Source organism: Myotis lucifugus, unplaced genomic scaffold, assembly GCF_000147115.1.
Source record: "Myotis lucifugus unplaced genomic scaffold, Myoluc2.0 scaffold_1035, whole genome shotgun sequence".
In the NCBI taxonomy this organism is placed as follows: Eukaryota; Metazoa; Chordata; class Mammalia; order Chiroptera; family Vespertilionidae; genus Myotis; species Myotis lucifugus.
The window spans coordinates 45965-58412 of record NW_005872083.1 but is presented as its reverse complement, the minus strand read 5'-3'; the positions used below and the strand labels follow the sequence as shown (position 1 = coordinate 58412).

General features: G+C 38.4%; 1 pseudogene; it reads right to left on the bottom strand.

Moving 5' to 3' along the window:
• Positions 1 to 11906, bottom strand: part of LOC102418856 — a 25215-nt pseudogene extending 13309 nt beyond the window's left edge.
• Positions 11907 to 12448: the final 542 nt, after the last annotated feature.

The following is a 12448-nucleotide window of genomic DNA, read 5'->3' as shown; positions in this document are numbered from 1 at the left end:
GGTGCAGGTCTCCGCTGGGCTCTTGTAGTCGCGCTGCTTGCGAGTCGTTGCCTCCGGGTTGGTAGGCACTGGTTTAGTATCCTTTCTCTGGATGCCAGTAACCGGTAGCCGCAACCCAAGATGGCGCGGTCTCGACGCTGCGCTGGCGCCCAGGGGGAGGTTTCAGCCTCAATCTCTAACCATCCTCATTTTTTAGGAGTTCTCTGTCTTTCCTGGCTGCAGACTGCCTCTCAGCTGAGCCTCCCCAGCTTGATCGGGCTGATTGTTACCCGTTTCAGCTGCTCGCCCCTATCTGCTCCGGGATAAAGCACCAACACGTCCGTCTAAGCCTCCGCCATTTTCCCGACTCAGGCTCTTTTTTTTATTCCAGATGAATTTTTGAGAGTTCATTCTAGATCTGTGAAGTATGCCGTTGGTATTTTAATGGGAAGTGCGTTGAATTTATAGATTGCTTTGGGTAGTATGGACATTTTAATGATGTTGATTCTACCAATCCATGAACACGGTCTGTTCTTCCATCTGTTTATGTCTTCCTCTATCTCTTTTTTCAATGTCCTGTAGTTTTCTGAGTAGAGGTCTTTTACCTCTTTAGTTAAGTTTATTCCTAGGTAGCTTAATTTTTTTGGTGCGATGGTAAATGGGATTGTTTTTATAATCTCTCTGAAAGTTCACTATTGGTGTATAGAAATGCCTCAGATTTCTTGGCGTTAATTTTGTATCCTGCTACTTTGCCAAATTCATGTATTAAGTCTAGTAGCTTTTTGATGGAGTCTCTAGGGTTTTGTATGTATAATATCATGTCATCTGCAAATAAGGACAGTTTTCCTCTTTTCCAATTTGGATGCCTTTTATGTCTTCTTCTTGCCTAATTTCAATGGCTACCACTTCCAGTACTATGTTGAACAGGAGTGGTGAGAGTGGGCATCCCTGTCTTGTTCCTGTTCTTAGGGGAAATGGTGTTAGTTTTTGTCCATTGAGTATGATGTTGGCTGTGGGTCTGTCATACATGGCTTTTATTATGTTGAGGTATGATCCTTCTACTCCTGCCTTGCTGAGAGTTTTTATCAAAAATGGGTGTTGGATTTTGTTGAATGCTTTTTCTGCATCAATTGATATGACCATGTGATTTTTTTCTTTCAATTTTTTTTTGTGATGTATCACGGTTATTGATTTGCGTATATTGTACCATCCTTGCATCCCTGGGATAAATCCTACTTGGTCATGGTGTATGATCTTTCTGATGTATTGCTGGATCCGATTTGCTAAGATTTTGTTGAGGATTTTGGCATCTATGTTCATGAGGGATATTGGCCTGTAATTCTCTTTCATTGTGTTGTCTTTACCTGGCTTTGGTATTAGGGTAATGCTGGCTTCATAGAGTGAGCTTGGAAGTGTTCCTTCCTCTTGAATTTTTTGCAGTAGTCTGAGGAGGATAGGTTTTAGTTCTTCCTTGAATGTTTGGTAAAACTCCTCTGTGTTGCCGTCTGGTCCTGGGCTTTTGTTTGCTGGAAGCTTTTTGATGACTGCTTCAATTTCTTCCATAGTTATGGCCTATTAAGATTTTTAGATTCTTCCTGATTAAGTTTTGGAAGGTTGTATTTTTCTAGGAATTTGTCCATTTTCTTCAGGTTGTCTAGTTTGTTGGAGTAGAGTTGTTCATAGTATTTTTTTAACAATCATGTGTATTTCTGTGGGGTCTGTTGTTATTTCGCCTCTATCATTTCTGATTTTGTTTATTTGGGTCCTCTCTCTTTGCTTCTTGGTGAGCCTGGCTAGAGGTTTGTCAATCTTGTTTATCCTTTCAAAGAACCAGCTCTTGGTTTCATTGATTTTTCTATATATTTTTTTGTTCTCTATGTCATTTATTTCTGCTCCAATCTTTATTATCTCCTTCCTTCTGCTCACTCTGGGGTTTTCTTGTTGCTCTCCTTCTAATTCTTTGAGATGTAGAGTTAGATGATTTACTACCATTTTTTCTTGTTTTTTGAGATAGGCCTGTAGAGCTATAAACTTCCCTCTCAGGACTGCTTTCATTGTGTCCCATAGGTTTTGGATAGTTGTGTTTTCTTTGTCATTAGTTTCCAGGATGTTTTTAATTTCTTCTTTGATATCATTGGTAACCCAATCAATATTTAATAACATTCTATTCAGCTTCCAAGTGTTTGAGTATTTTGGGTTTCTTTTTATTGCAGTTTATTTCTAATATTATGCCATCATGGTCTGAGAAGATGCTTCATATGATTTCAATCTTCTTGAATTTGGGGAGATTTCGTTTGTGACCCAATATGTGGTCTATTTTTGAAAGTGTCCTATGAGCCCTTGAGGAGAATGTATATTCTGTGGCTTTGGGGTGAAGTGTTCTGAAGATGTCAATTAATTCCATCTGATCTAGTGAGTCATTATGATTGCTGTTTCTTTGCTGATTTTTTGTCTAGAGGTTTTATCCAGTGATGTCAGTGGTGTATTGATGTCCCTTACTATGATTGTATTGTTGTCGATCTCTCCTTTGATATTTTTCAGGAGTTTTTTTTTAATGTATTTGGGTGGTCCTGCCTTGGATGCATATATATTTATGAGGGTTATATCTTCTTGTGGTATTGATCCCTTTAGTATTATGAAGTGGCCTTCTTTATCTCTTGTTATGGCCTTCACTTTGAGGTCTATTTTGTCTGATATAAGTATTGCTACCCCAGCTTTCTTTTCATTTCCATTTGCCTGAAAGATATTTTTCCATCCCTTAAATTTCAGTCTGTGTCAGTCCCTTATTCTGAGGTGGGTATCTTGTAGACAGCAAATGTATGGGTCATGTTTTTTTATCCATTCAGCCACTCGATGTCTTTTGGTTGGAGCATTTAGTCTGTTTACGTTTAAATTATTACTGAAAGGTACTTGTTTGAAGCCATTTCTTTTTTTGTGTGGCTGTTTTCTTTCTGAGCTTTTTATTTCTTCTTTTTACACCAGTCCCTTTAGCATTTCTTGCATTGCTGGCTTGGTGGTGATAACCTCCCTTAGCCTTTTTTTTTTGTCTGTGAAGCTTCTTATTTCCCCTTCAATTTTGAACGATAGCCTTGCTGGATAGAGTATTCTTGGATTCAGTCCTTTGCTTTGCATCACTTTGTAAATTTCTGTCCATTCTTTTCTGGCCTGATGTGTTTCTTTTAAGAAATCATTTGATAATCTAATGGGAGATCCCTTGTATGTAACTTTCCATCTCTCTCTTGCAGCCTGTAAGATTCTCTCTTTGTCCTGAACATTTGCCATGGTAATTATGATGTGTCTTGGTGTAGGTCTTTTCGGGTTCACCTTGTTTGGGACTCTCTGTGTTTGTGTGACTTTTTTCTTCCCCACCTTAGGGAAGTGTTCTGATATTATTTCTTCGAATAGGTTTTCTAATCCTTGTTCCTCTTTCTGTTTTTCTGGCACCCCTACTATTCGTATGTTATCTCGTTTCATGTTGTCCCAAAGCTCCCTTAGGCTCTCCTCCTGTCTTTTAATTTTTTTTTCTCCAATTGCAGTTCAGTTTGGGTGTGTTTTGCTTCCTAGTCTTCTAATTCACTGATTCGGTCCTCCGCTTCTCCTAGTCTACTGTTGATACTTTCAATGGTGTTTTTTATTGCAGCTATATCATTCTGCATTTATTCTTGATTCTTACATAATTTATTAATTGTTTTCATCTCTTTCTTCTTGCTTCTTGCATAAGTTATTGATTTTTTTTCCTCCATCCAGTTTATGCACTCTAGGACCCTTATTCTGAATTATTTTTCTGTCATTTTGCATGCCTCTGTATCACTTAGCTGCTTTTCTGGTGAGTTCTCCTTTTCTTTCCTTTGGGGGTTTCTTTGTCTACCCATGTTTGATCTCACCGACATATCTAGATGTTGAGTTGTTCAGTGGCTGCTCCCTGGGTGGCAGTGGCTCCTCAGGCTGTGGTTGCTCCTCAGGTGCTTTTAGTAGCAGTTGCTCCTCAGTTGGAAGCAGCTCCTCTGGTGGGTGCTGTTCACAGCTGTGGTGGCTCTTCTGGCTGGTGGGGGGAGGCTTCATGTACAGCCGCTGTTCCTCAGACAGAGGGTTTGGTGCTCAGGAGGCTGCTGTTGCTTGGATCTGCTGCATTGATTTAAAGGCACAAAATACAACACAACAAGGCACAAGGCACCAGGCACTGAACACAAATGTATTCATGATATTAATAACCCCAAATAAAGGTGACCATCCGAGTTAAGAGAATTATGGGATAAGGAAGAAAGAAGCGAAAAAGATAAAAGAGAAAAAAGAAAAGAAAAAATTGGAGTGCAAAAATTAAATTGGGAAAAGGGAGATGGAAAAAAAAAGAGCGAAAAGAGAATGAAGTAGAAGAGGGGAAGAGACTATTTATATGAGGAGAAAACTCCGATAGAACTGCCACTAATCCCAACAATTTCAAGCATCAGATCCCTGGAGATGAATGCAAACTACAAACAACGAATAATATCAAGTGAGGCAAGGGAAAATAGAAGCACATGAATAACTGGGGGCGGGGGGGAGAAAAATAAACAGCAGGAAAAAAAAAGAAGAAGCAAAACAACCTCACAATCAATCCTAAAAAACAAAAACAAAAACAAAAAACAATATGTTCAACAATCAAGCAAACAGCAACAAAACAATAGAAAGATAAAAGAAAAAATTTGGATAGTGAAGAAAGATAAGGGAGAGGTGTATAAGGATTTAGAGCAGTGGATGAGAAATTGGATATATAAGTAGGGTGAAATTTTGACAGGGGGTAAAAAGAAGGAATAGGGAAAGTCTAAATCAGGAATAGAGTAAGAGAAACAGGACAACAAAAGGGGAAAAGTGAGGAAGAGGGTTTTAGCATAGAGATAAAATTGAGGTAGATAAAAATGATGCTAAAGGAACAATGAAAATAGAATGTAGAACACCGATCCCAAAATAAAATAAAGAGAAAATAAAATGACACTTTAAAAAATGGTAAAATGGTAGCAGTAATAATACTGGTTAAAAATAAAAATGTAGTAATTAAAAGGGTAAAATCAGGTGATGGAAAAAGAAAAAAAATTGGTTTCTTAGTTAAAAGGTGAAAAAAGAATTAAAAGAAATAAATAAAAATTTGCAGTAGTGAAGGTCCTTCAGTTCTTCTACTCTTCAGTCTGGCTCGCCTTAGTCTTGCCAGGTATTCAGGAGAATGTTGAATTTCCCTGCGATACACTGTTCCTCCGTGTTGTAAACCACAGTCCTTATTTTAAAGCAGGCCGTATTTATGTCCCAGACTGCCTTAATTTGTATTTACCTAAGAGTCAGTTCGTAGCTCAGCCTCTGTGTGGCAGTGTTTCTGGATTGGCCTCCGAGGCTATATAGCCTCTCTATCCAGTATCTTGGGTTTATTTTCTCTATTGCGCTTAAAACTTGTTTGGTGAAGTCCACTGCCCAGAGCTGGTTCTTTAATCATTACCCTGTTCTGTGTTGTTGCTGGGACTCCGGAAATACTTTTTATGAACAGTACCATTCACCCAGTGTCCCTTTCACCTCAACCATGATTATTGACATGAGAAAAAAACAATGAAAACAATAACAAAATAGTCTCAGTTACATTCCCATAGACTCCATGACACATGGTGGTTTGGTTCCTGGAAGGATACTGCAGCTGCTCCAAGGCTTGGCGGTTTATGTGGTTCATGCTGTTGTAGACAAACATGCTGCTCAGAAGCACGGCCAGGGCAAAGATCCATGAACCATTTTTTGAGTCGCCCTTGAAAGTACAAAGAATGGGACTTAGGTATCTACAGTTCATTCTCTGTTCAGTTGTTCATGAACTATGGCAGCTCTAGAATAACTGAACAATAGGGCAAATAACATCCACCGTGAAGACAGTGGTAAATACAAACCTCATTTTGGGTATTCACATTGACTCATCTCATGGCTTGTGTTCCTTCACAATTAAGAGAAGTGAATGACGCCGAAACCGGTTTGGCTCAGTGGATAGAGCGTCGGCCTGTGGACCGAAAGTCCCAGGTTCGATTCCGGTCAAGGGCATGTACCTGGGTTGCGGGCACATCCCCAGTAGGAGATGTGCAGGAGGCAGCTGATCGATGTTTCTCTCTCATCGATGTTTCTAACTCTCTATCTCTCTCCCTTCCTCTCTGTAAAAAAATCAATAAAATATATTAAAAAAAAAAAAAGAGAAGTGAATGACAATGTAAATGTGTATCAAACATTTAAAATACTCCCAAGAACATAGAAGTATCCAATGATAAGTGGGTAAAATTTATTTTCAAGTTTTTCTGTTCTATGAGCATATTAGTGACACAAATGCTAGTCAATTAAATTCACCAACTTCTCATTGTACATTTAAAAAATGCCAGATACCTCATTTAGTTTGGGGGATATAAAGTTTCATAGGGCAATCTCTGACTTTCAGAGATGACTTGCTGGAGATACAAATACACATGGTAACATGTAAATGCATCCAAGGCGATCAGCTCTGCCAGGAGTGCAAGCCAATGTTACAACATAAAAGACAAATGGGAATACAAAACCCAGAAAAATTACTTTGTGATTTCAGAGCAAGAAGGGATCATGTCTGGATGAGATACAATCACATTATTTGAAACTAGTAGGGTTTTGCTTTAAAGAATGGCCAGAATGTGGAATTCTGGAGCGAAAAGTACCAGGCTTGTGGAAGGGTCTACAGAAGCCAATCAGAATTGTCAGAGAGTGTGTTAATACAAAGGTACTACCTGTTATGTTGTTTGATTGAAGTAGTGGTCACATGTGTGGTAGGAATAGATGATGAGGCTGAACATAACACACTCAGGGTAAATCATGAGTGACTATGCAATAGAATTGGATACTGCTAAAGACACTAGAGTTGTAAGGACAGGAAGTATTTCTGTTTCTATCAGTTGACAGTTATGTTTTGACTCCTTTACAAATGTAATTAGCTAAAAAAAAAAGTTTATGTAAACTATAATCTGTTAGCAATCAGTAGACCTTCTTGGGCTTATACTGAGTTGATTATTTGATTATTGAGTACTTTAAACCTGAATTATGCTCAGTGAAATAATCCATTGGAGAAAGAAAAGTATCATATGATTTCATTCATATGTGAAATCTAATGAACCAACAAGCAACATAGAGGCAGACTCATAGATAGAGAGCAGTCTGACAACTGTTGGAGGTGGGTGTGGGGATGGAATGTAGAGTTGGAGGTATTGAGAAAAAAGAAAGACTTCATGTACAGGGCAACAGTGTGGTGACTGCTAGGGAAGGGTGGGAGAAGTTGGGAGAGGGAATAGGGGGAATAAATGGTGATGGATAGAGACTTGACTTTGGGTGGTAAATACAATATAGTATACAGATAATGTGCTATAGAATTGTGGACCTGAAACCTATATATATTTGTTAACCAGTGTCACCACAATAAATTCAATTACAGTTTAATATTAAAATTCAGAATATCTAAATTCCTGTCCCTACTCTTTTGGGGGTAATGGAAGCCAAAGATCCACTGCTCCTACTTTCACTTCAGACTCTGGCTAATAAAAATAAGGGCACAAGATTGACTGCAACTAACACAGCAAAGACAAAACACCTAAAATTATCGCATTTATAATGCTTTTGATAGGTCTAGCTCATGAATTTATAGCAAGTAGGCAGGAATTCATCTGTAAAGCCCAGAGATTTGGACTAAAACCTTATTTAACTTGTATGGTATAGCTGAAGTGTTTTTGGAGATTATTTAAATGTTTTTTTATAAAACCCCATTTTTATGTTTTCTACCTTCTAAACCATCAATGTCAGACACCTTAACTACTAGAGTGCATTGATCCCATAATTATAGCTTCCTCCAGGATGTTTTTCTTATCTTGAATATATCACTTAAATATGTCACTCCTTGTATCCCTGGTATCCTATACTGAGAACACTGCTTATTTCATATCTCCCAACTAGGCTCTGGTCCTTTTCCTCAATAAGGCATATCTGTAGTACTTATCACAAAACCAAAGAATTTAGATGCTCACTAAGTATGTGTTATCTTATAACTTTCAACCAAGTGTTATAATAAGAAGATGTATATCTAATAAGGAAAGTATTAAGTTTCCAAGAAAGTAAATTCAAGTAAACAAAATTTAACCTCATTATTCTTAATTGGATTTTCAGTTTATAGAAATAGGTCATAGAAATTGAATTAAGTTAGCAAATTAAAATGAAAGTGGATTATCAGGAACAAAGAAGACTCTTTGCCTTACCTTTTCCACATAACCCAGGCCCTCTGTGTCCAGAAGGACTAGAGTGTGGGGTACACACCACATCCAGATGCCCTTAGTTTCAGACCTCATTGTGGAGCCAAGAGGAAAACCTGCGAAGGAAGAGGATAATGTGTGATACAGTAACAGCAGATAGTCCAGGCTGCCCATAGGTTATATTGGTTAAAACTATCAGAATGTGAATGCCACGCTGGGAGGAAGGTTGCTTTTATTTCAGTAAGAACATCCTATCCAACCTTTATTCATATTATTGACCTTCTCAAGAAACATTTAGTGTTTCCTATTCACTCCATACTATCTATGGTTCAAGCTATGTCACGTTACAGAATTAATGTAACCTCTATTGACATTTATAGTCTTTGTTTTGACACTGAAAAGCTCCCTTTGCCTTCAGATTCTAGTGGAGTTCTACCAGCAGGAGGTGCCAGCATGAGACTAGGAGTCCAGCATGTGTTCCCCTCGCTTACCCCTTAGTGAACCACAGTGCCCTAATGCCTCTGTTACTGTATAGTGGGTCATAGGCCTTTCATTTCCCTCCGTCCAAAAGTGCTGGTCTTTGCCACATTCTGGTTTCCCTTTTTGCTTTGTTGTTCAGGCTATAGGAGTGATATAGTTTCCTGGCCACTGCTATTGCCACCCTCTGCGTGCTTTCTCATCTCCTATTAGTTCTCTGTGACCTTCTGTATGTCCTTGTATGTGTCCCTCTAATAAACACTCGTTAGTTAGCCTTTGAAAGGCTCTTCTGTGTCTTTCCAGGAACTGGACTGATAATCAGCATTGTTGGATTTTTCCTTCCCTTTTATTTCTGTATTTTTTTTTCATTTCTTCTCTCTTCTGCAATGAAATGATGAGGTTTTTGTTTCCCTCCCCGCCCCGACCCCCGCTGGCCTCAGGTGGGGATATAATGAAAGTGAAGGCAGAACACACCCGCGATATGTGGTTGCTCCTCTTTCAAAAGTCTTAAAACTACAGGTGGGAAGCATGTGAGGGATATACCCAAGAACCCGTGTGATATATCTTGTCCAACAGTTTAACATTTTTAACACCCACCATAGGCCAATGTTTCCTTCAGTGGGGACTAGAAATGGAAATGATGGAATCTGTAGGGGAGGTTAGTGCAGCTTGGGTCAAGCCACTCAATTTTGAGGATTAGAACTTTCCCAGAAATCCACTGAGGTCTCTACAGTGAGTGTATAAAGCCTGAGATGGTCTACATTCTTCTACATCTTGATAGTATTTGACTGTTTGCTAATTAATACAGAGTAATCTGAACTCCCAGTGCCCTCAGGGAGAAATGGTAGGTGTAATTGGAGATCATCATTCTCAGTTGTGAGTTAAAAATCCTCAAAGAAAGTTATCAACAAGGGGAAAGTGTAGTGACCTGGTATTCCTCCTGGACCTTGATTGGGCAGGAATCTTTTTTTTTTTTTCTGTTGCGTGGTAGAATCACAATCCAGGTATTATTGTTTATTAGATTACAGTTTACTTTCAACATTATTTTGTATTAGTTTTAGTTGTACAGCATAGTGGGTAGGCAATCACATGCTTTGCAAAGTGTTCCTACTGAATTTCAAAGACCCAGCTGGCACAGGACATAGTTATTACAATATTATTGACTATACCTAAGTGTGTTAAAATATCTCGAGGCATGAGACTTTCTCAGCAAAGAAACATAACCTCGTTACCACCTGATGTTATCATGAGTAGAATTTAACTGATACCTCTCCCTTACTGTTCTCAAAAACTAACTTTTAATTAATTTAAGATAGGCAAGGAAAAGTGTTCTCCCCTGATCAGAGGTCTAGAATTTCCCTACAGAAAGATGAAGAAAAAATGTTTTGTTGGAAGCAAATGGGAAAGATTGTGAAGCCAAAAGGAGAATGGGGAAAAGGGAGGGAAGGGAGAGAAGGAGAGACAGAAAGAGACACAGTGAGAGGACAATGAGAGATATTGCTATTAATCAGTGCAGTTCAGTGTATTGAGGTTTAACCCCCCATGGTGCTGAGCTGATGAGACACAGAGGAAGACATTTGAAAATAAAAATGTTGTGTGGTCTTTATAGAGAGAAATGAGTTACAAGACATAGGCAGATTGCTCTAAAGATCAGTGAGAACAACAACAAAAAGGCAACCTAATAGAAAGGAAAAAATGACCCCAGGAAATAGGAAATGCAAAGAGAAAATTAATATGTGAAGAGATGCTCAAACTTGTTTGTAATGAGGCAAATATATGCACCTATACAGACATCAGATCCTCAAATTTTAAAAGACTTTTACCAAAGTTTTATGAGGGTGTGGAGAATTCTCAATTACTGTTAATAAATGTATTCCTTGCATATTAAGTTTGAAAAGCTGTTTGAAAGTATCTAGAAAGGCTGACAACATATATACTACATGACCCAGCAATTTTATTTCTGTGCCTGTCACACAAAGCAGATTGTGTACATGTGCACCAGGATATACAAACAAGAAGACTCATGTCAGCATCATTCATAAAAGTAAAAAAAAACTAGAAAAAAAACCATTGCTCATCAACAACAAATGGATAAATAAGTGATGGTATTTTCTCACAATAGCATACTATAAAATAGTGAAAATAAATAAATTACAGATACATATCACAAACTCGGTAAAACTTAAACTTTTTCTTGAGCAAAAGAAGCAAGACTCCAAAGAATACCTGAATGGACTTTCCTTTATATAATATTTAAGCTATTATTACAAATGCAGACACAGCTTTTAAAACCACTTTTAAGAGGAAGAGTGAAAGCATGAACCATGAAAATCAAAACACTGGTGAGCTCTAGTGAGGTTTCAGAGGGTACATCTAGGGCTTTCGGGTGCTGGTGATGTTTTGTTTCTTGATATGGACAGTGATTACACAGAGCATCACTTTATGTTTATTAAATTTGTATATGTGTATGTTTTGTCCACTCTGCTGTATTATGATTCACATATTGAAAAGACTAGATAAAGAAAAGAAGGTAAAATTTAGCAAAGTTTTACTCAGAAATGAAGCAAAAAATTAGACTGTAGTCCCATTGAGCTATGGGATATATAGAATATACTGTTGTCTGTTGTTCCTTTCATCCCTTTTTAAAAACAGGACATGTTGAGAACTATTTGTGTCCTAGTTGAAATGGCCCTAAAGTTTAAGGCAAAAGTGATGGGAGATAAAGGAAGGGAATAATTGCTGGAGCCGAGCTCCTCAGATGAAAAAGTGGATGGGATCAAGAATAATGGGTGGATCTTTAGGGAGAGTGAGGAACTCCTTGTTACTTGCTCAATGAGTGAGGTTTTGTGGAACAATGGGGTTTAAGGTATCTATATGGTGGTGACAGAACTTTTTTTGTGTGGAAGAAGTTGGGCTCTTTTTTAAGATGTCCCTGAAGGAGGTGTGATAAGTCTGTGTTACCTCTGTCTCCAAGCAAATAGCTGCTGCCCCAGAATAACACTCACCATGGTTCTGTCCTGCCAAGCGGTTCATCAGATAGGATTTTCCTGTTCGATACAGACCTGCGATGGCCACCACCACCACAGGCTGAGACATCTTGTCTAGAATCTCCAGTGCTGTTGTATTTACTGTCAGCTGATTATTCTGATTTTCCACCAGACAGATGAGGTCCATCATGGTGTATCCAGAGGCCATGTTGAGCTGTAACCCAGAGGAACAACTCAGTACAACGCCAGGTCCCAAAGTCATATCTAATGGTTATACAAGTCACACGCTTGTCAGCTTTTGTGTGTAGAACTTATAAGTCAGATTCCTACTTTTTGTATGCTTCTAAAGGATAAGTATTTAGCCTAGTGTGTCAAGGCCTGGCACAGATTCCTTATGTACATTATCATATTGATCTTTAAATAAACCCTAATACAGCCTTGCCCATGTGATGCATAAAAGGAATAGAATGAGCAAAACAAAACACTGATGATGGAGCCTTGAGAACATTAACATATTAGGCTTAGGGAGATGAAGAATGGGACATGTAGAAGATAGGAGTGACCAGAGAAGAGCTGTGGACCTCCAGAATGATTTGGGTTCTTGTTAACTGCATATATTTTCTGAGCACCTACCATGTGCTGAGCATTGTTGTAAGTGCTCTGTATCAAGTGGTGAACAAAATGGATACCAATTCCTGCCTCATGGAACTCTATTCTAGTGAGAGGAGACAGACAATACAGAAAGCAAAT